At 34.3% G+C, this 7,137-nt stretch overlaps 1 long non-coding RNA gene across 1 annotated transcript; it reads left to right on the forward strand.

Annotated features, from left to right (window-relative positions):
- Positions 1–1,362: 1,362 nt before the first annotated feature.
- Positions 1,363–5,911, forward strand: LOC306876730. The gene is made up of 6 exons (XR_013784848.1): positions 1,363–1,581; positions 1,823–1,899; positions 2,245–2,308; positions 2,396–2,448; positions 4,020–4,085; positions 4,737–5,911. It is a non-coding gene; the product is annotated as an uncharacterized lncRNA (long non-coding RNA).
- The last annotated feature ends 1,226 nt before the right edge of the window (positions 5,912–7,137 follow it).

A 7,137-nucleotide genomic window follows, 5' to 3' on the forward strand; every position in this document is an offset into this window, starting at 1 on the left:
GCTATCATATTTTGTGCAGGTATTAGCTTACTTCATTGTAAATAGAAAAGCTTGATGTCACTTCTAAATACCTATAAGTATTGTGGTGTTCCACAATGTTTTTTACTGACACCCCTAACTCTCAAAGATCGGGGCTTAAAGAAAATTCTGAGCTTCCTACTCATATTTTCATCTTTGTGGTGGCGTTCATGTGCGTTCAACTCGTAAATACTATCTTTATGACATGACTTGAATGCACCAATAGCTCTAGTTTTGGGACAATCCATACAAACCCTGTAAAACACATTACAGACTGTCACAGTGAGAAGTTCTTTGTCCTGTATCAACACTTAAGGCCTAAACACTGCAGTCAACACCATGGGAGTATCCATGCTGTTAAGGGTTAGGGTTAGAGTTAGGGTTAACCTTAATTTCTAACACAGACCTGGTTTCACAGACAGGGTTTAGATTAAGCCAGGATTAGGCCTTAGTTCAATTAGGGCATTTAATTAGCATTTAAAAATGTGCCTTAGGAAAAAAAAACATTATGTGTTGAGACATTATGTTGAGACAAAGCAATGGCACTGACATATTTTAAGATATGTCAGTGCAAGTTGCTTTCAGGTTAAACAGCTCAAACGTGCATATTAGTCTGGGACTACAGGCTTAAGCCTCGCCTGTGAAACCCAGGGTATATGCTGTAGGCCTAACTTGTATAGAATGATGCCAACGTTAGCAAACGTGTTGCGTTGGACAGAGTGTTAACCCTAAACCAACAGGTTGTGTGACAGTGCCACACAGGGTGAAAAGCAAGGTGACATTATTAGGCATAAGAGTGTTCCTAAAGGAAAGGTCAAGAATTTGTTAAAGTGCAAAAGGGTCATTATGGGTCACATGGATGTCACTCTAATGTCACCGTGATACCAATACATTAGCTTTTCATATAGGTCTACATACATAATTATATATGAATACATAGGCTATCTAGTGTTTGCTCTGTTTAATATGTACTACAATCTGTTTGCTCTGTTAAACTGCTGTTTAGCAGAGCAGTGGTAAATATATTTTGTTATATATGGTAGGCTATATAAGTTACTGTAAGTTTAATTTTTAATCATGCACTGCAATGAAAACACAATTTAACCAATTGATTAAATATAACAGCCAGCCTATAAATACAACTAGATAAATAGCACATGTATATTTTTTTCCTATTCTTTCTTTTAAAACATGTAATCTTTTCCTGTAATTGCAATGTTGCCACACTATTGGCTGTCTCTCCGAGTTGTTTTGAGCATGATTGGTTATTCTGACTGTCATCCAGGAATCTGGCCAATGACAACTATGCGCGCCAAGTTTGAATATACGGCTGTTGGAGTGAGTGGGTCACTCAGTGGGTGTGTGCTGCTGCTCGTGCTCGGAGTCGGGATCTTCAATAGCCTAACCTTATACTGCGGTTCTGTGTCTTTTAAATTATTTTTATGTCGGACGGCTATTTTTTATTTTATTTTAAATATTGCGGGATTGTAAACGAAGAACAAAAAAGGAATATGGACAACGAATTTTAACAACGTGCAACGGACATATTGCAATCTGTGGAAGGTAAATAACTTTTATTTAAAAAAATTCTGCTAAAGTTGCATCAACATATAGTGTGTTAAATTAAGAATCTTAACGCGATTAGAGCAATATCGATATGAGTACACATTTCAATGTATTAATCATGTTAATGTGTGTTTCTAGCATGAGTAAATGTTGTCAGCTAACTTAGTTTTTGATTAAAAATAAATAAACTCCACAAATGAGCTTTACAGTGAGTGAACTGAGAACATTGTCTCTTTAGACGGGAGAGGAACTCGAACCACACTCTGGACTCTAGAAGATGGAAACTAGGCTTTTGAATCTGTTGTTGATCGCGGGGTAAGTTAACTTAGCTGCTATTGTGACAGAGTGAAAAATATATGCCTGTATAATATTTCATTAATTAGATCGAAAAGTTCATAAATCAGTCAAATATGAAAGTATTCTGTAGTTAGGATATGTTGAATGTGTTTAAAAATGTTTATAAAATGGGAATAAGTTATCTAAATAATAATTTTGGTTAATCGGTGATCAATTAGTTTGGCACAATAAGCTGTGCAATCTATTAGTTAGGCCTTGCTGAACACTAGGGGGAGAGCTCGCGGTATTTCTCCATTACACATAAAGTCTGCGGTGGAGAAACATCTTTGAGTGAATGTGCTTAATCTTCTCCCCTTTTTTCAGGGGTATAACACTATAACGTTTAGGCCCAACGTTACCGATCAGTCATCATGTTTTGGAGCTGCTGGTGAGTACAATTTTGCAAGCTTTTGCAAATGTGTCTGTTAGTAAGTAAATCGCTAATATTGCTGTGTGTGTTTCCCTCATGATCCAGGAATTTAGAAATTAGGGAATAAAAATCATCCAGCCACACGATCTTCAGATGCGGTGAGTAACGTTATTGTCATTGTAAAAAGCATGTGAAAAAGAGGCAGAACATGTAAACTCAAAGGCACACTGGTTCAAACCCTCCAGACCATATTTTACCTCTCTTTTTGAGTTTACAGGCCTAGCTGACCCCAAAATAAATGTCCTTTCAAAATTTAAGTATTTTCAAACCTGTATGACTTAAGGTGATGATACACAGGGCAATTTTTTTCAGCAATGTTGCCGTCAAAGGGCAACCACGACCGATCTAAATTCATCCAGATAGAAATGTATTGCCCATTTTCAATGGGAAAGTGCCCAAGCAACAATCACTCTGCAGGATTGCCCAGCAACATTGCTCAAAAAGTTGTCCTGTGTATCATCACCTTTACTTCTGTTAAACACAAGAATGTTGGGAATCAAACAATATACAATATTGGAACCCTTATATGGAGAGAGAAAAAAAAACAAGGAAGGCATTTCTCTTAATTAATGTTCTACAGAAGAAATGTATACAGTTTTGGAACAACATGAGGGTGAGTAGAGTAAATAATGAGAGAACTAAAATTTTTGGATGAGCTGTGCTTTTCCCATTGCTAAATTAAAGTGTAGAAAACATGTTTTAATGGTGGATGGATTACAATAATTTATTACCATTTGGTTAGTGTAGCAAAACTATAGTTAATTTTAGTAAGGGTTTATATAACACTTAAGGAACACATTAAAGAATGGTCCTATGTCCCCCTGATCAATGGTCTGTTAACACACATTAAGTAAACTTTTTAAAAGACCTTTAATTCACTTGATGCTGGGAAGGTAAACTTTGTGAAGGACTGTAATGAAGTCATTTGGAAAGCTGTTGAGAAGTAGGCCTATGTTTCTTGAAGCTGGTTTAGTTATCCAAGAGCATATGATAAATTAATCTTTGAGTAATTATAACATACTTTATAGGGATCATAGTCATGTGTCCCTCATCTGCCATATAAATGTGGTGAACAGAGGACCCAGGGAACATAGGTATGACCCCCAATGAATCCAGTGGTGCCAAATCATATCAAGTGTGAAACCTCCCCTTTCAAACACAAAAATGCACATAGTGCCTCTGGCATAAGAGCATTAACTGCTATTTTCTATGACTTTTACATCATGTGCCAGGATTTGCAACACTGGGGGTGTCATTCCCACAACATTTTCCAGGATGTAGCTCTGCAATTTAGTTTTATGAACTCTGGGTTAAAACCTTTGACTGCTCTGAACTTCAAAATATGCACATTTGTTTGCTCCATAAAACATTTATTTACTTATCAGTAGATGATAAAGCTATGAGTAACATGCTTTAACATGACATTAGCATGTCCATCAATGGTAATCAAACCCACTCAAGTTGTAATTTTTTTTTTTTTTTTTTGGCTTTTACAAATTGTTCAGTTAACTACACCGAAATATAGCTTGTGCTTGTCTTGCATGGATGCTACATTTGGGCCCAAACCTGTTGTGTGTAGCTACCTGTTTCTTTTCAAGTAATTTTTACATTCCCCTTTTCCAACAGTGATAACACTTTTTAACATTTTTTTTTTATTTATTTTTTTTAGATCAAGCCATTGGAACATTGTTTACGGAGCAGAACTGGCACCAACAGAGAAACAAGTCCATCATTAGTAAGTATCAACTGCAGTATATAAAACCGTAGTCAATTTTAAAGGCACAATGCAGCTCTTTTTTCTCCCCCGTGCTATCCCAGATGTATAAGATGTTGCCAACATTCTTCAAAAATATCAAATTTTAATGCTTCACAAAAGAATTTTTGAAAAAAATTGCAGGTTTGAAAAGACATGATGGTGAGTAAATGATGACAGAATTGTCATTTTTGGGTGAACTATCTCCAGTACTTTAATAATCTCACACAAGGAGAATATACCTTTTTTATTTTTAAACACAATATCATCATCAATCCTTTGTTTAATTCCCTAGAGAATATTGAGAGAAAGACCCTCATTACCCATATCACAGCAGTCTGTAAACACCTCCAGTTAATATAAATATTGTTGGTTTTATTTTGTAATACATATTGGCATTTTTAGGTGTTAACCTTGCAATGATACCTCTGGAAAAGAATGTCCATTGTTGTGAATCTACATGTTCCTTTTCTTGGTGATGCACATTTTTCTATCAGACAAAAGTTGTAGATACCAGACAAAACGGAAGACAAACAGACAATTTAAATAAAAATGTATTAAACTTGTTTAAAGGAAACACAAAAAAATTGAAATAATTTTGAGAGAATCATAGTGTCTTTTTTTTTTTTTCAGATGCACCAAGGATGCAGCTGATTGCTGGCTGTTGCAGGATTGCTGTTTATTTGCTGTATCTGTCACTTCTGGTACACTTTTGTTGTATGTTTTGATTTAACTTATTAATACACTTGTAGAGTTAGGATTCTGAATTAAAAGACAGTATAATATTTATTAACAGAACTATGCAGGGCCCCCAGGGGTCAGCAGAACATTTTGGAAAAACTATATAAAAATGATTTGGAAAATACAAGCCAAAATATAAACAAGCCATTATAATGTTAATTTACCTCTGAATACCAAAAATTTTAAGGAACACTCCACTTTTTTTGGAAGTAGGCTCATTTTCCAACTCCCCCAGTGTTAAAGGAGAACTCCGGTCAATTTTAACATAGAGCTCATTTTTTTGTAAATTTGGAGTGCTGTCAGTACAGAGAACAACGACAAAAATCGGTGTTGCCTACACCGTGTTATCCTCTTTTTAAAATTTGCACCCTGTTGACTTAAACGGGGTAAGTTTTAAACCTGCTTTTAGCCTCTTAACATTCTCTGTGTCATTACAAGTGCACCAGCCATGTAAGTGATTCCTTCAGAGTGAACACAGGTGAATCTGACTGCAGTAGATGTGAAAGATATTAATAAAAGTTACGTTAATTCAGCCAGCGCACATACCAGTGTTTACATCCTGTTTTCGGTCGGAGTCCACAGTAGTCGATTGTCGAGTTCACGCGCATAGGTTTAGTTACCTATGATCACGCGCGTGAACTCGACAATCGACTCCGACCGAAAACATTCTATTTCTAAAAAAAGTGGAGTATCCCTTTAAATTTAAATTGTTAAATGTTTAGAATCAATACTGGTGTGAAACAGTGAAAATCTTGTACATGTATCAGTTTTGTGTTCAGTATGTTTAGAATATTTAACCTTAATCCTAAAGTTTGAGAATTTTGATGAAACTGTTCTACTGATAACTACTATATAGTTAAAATGTTATATTTAATTTAAGATATATACTGTAATTTATCAACTGAATCATTCCATTTTATTTAATTACATGTAATTTTAAATACTATTAACTTGTTTGTCAACACAAATGCTGCAAATTAAAGTTTGAGATGATTTTAATCAGTTTCATGCAGTTTTTTTACAGACTTATTTTGTCTTCCGAAATAAAACTGTTAATTTACAATCTTGAGCACGTCTTGACAATTTATTGAATGTTTGATCGTTATGATTTAGCAAAGGTCTGTAGTGTTTTTCAGTAGAACTTTTAGTGCCGTCACTTTATTGAAGGTGTTTGATCATTATAATCTGGGAAATGCCTGTAAAATAACTGTTTTTCAGCAGAACTTTTAGTGCTATCACTTTATTGAAGGTGTTTGATTGTTATTTTACTGGTATTTCCTAAATTATTACAGTGTTTCTCCATAAAACGTTGTGCCATCACTTTATTGAAGGTGTTTGATTGTAATAATTTAGGAAATACCTGTAAAATAACAGTGTTTCTCTGTAGAACTTGTAGTGCTGTCACTTTATTGAAGGTGTTTGATCATTGTAATCTAGGAAAAATCCATAAAATAACAGTTTTACACTGTAAAAAAATAATCGTAAAAAAAGGGTCAAATGACTGGCAGCTACGGCTGCCAAACAAAAACTGTAAAATTAAGGTAAAATAGCTTAATTCAAACAAGGAAATACCTGTAAAATAACAGTGTTTCTCTGTAGAACTTATAGTGCTGTCACTTTATTGAAGGTGTTTGATCATTATAATCTAGGAAAAATCCATAAAATAACAGTTTTACACTGTAAAAAAATTATCGTAAAAAAACGGTCAAATGACTGGCAGCTACGGCTGCCAAACAAAAACTGTAAAATTAAGGTAAAATAGCTTAATTCAAACAAGGAAAAACCTGTAAAATAACAGTTTTACACTGTAAAACAATTATCGTAAAAAAACGGTCAAATGACTGGCAGCTACGGCTGCCAAACAAAAACCGTAAAATTAAGGTAAAATATCTTAATTCAAACAAGGAAAAACCTGTAAAATAACAGGGTTTTTTTCTAAAACTTTTAATGAAAAAATCTGTAAAATTATAGTTTTTGCACTTTATTGGACTTAAGATATTTTTCATTTATTTTACGGTTTTTGTTTGGCAGCCGTAGCTGCCAGTCATTTGACCGTTTTTTTACGATTATTTTTTTTACAGTGTATGTAAATACTCACATAGCTCACAAATATTTAAAATACATGATAATTTTTGCAGATTTCCAGGGGATGTAGCTTTGCTTCAAAGTGAAATGACCAAATGCTTTATATCACACAATTTTAACCAATATTCATACTGAAAACAAACAGACCTAAGGGAAAATATTGATATTGAATCTGAGATGTCTGAATCAGCTCTAATTAGTCACAGCA

The sequence above is a fragment of the Barbus barbus genome (assembly GCF_936440315.1).
Source record: "Barbus barbus genome assembly, chromosome: 11".
NCBI lineage: Eukaryota > Metazoa > Chordata > Actinopteri > Cypriniformes > Cyprinidae > Barbus > Barbus barbus.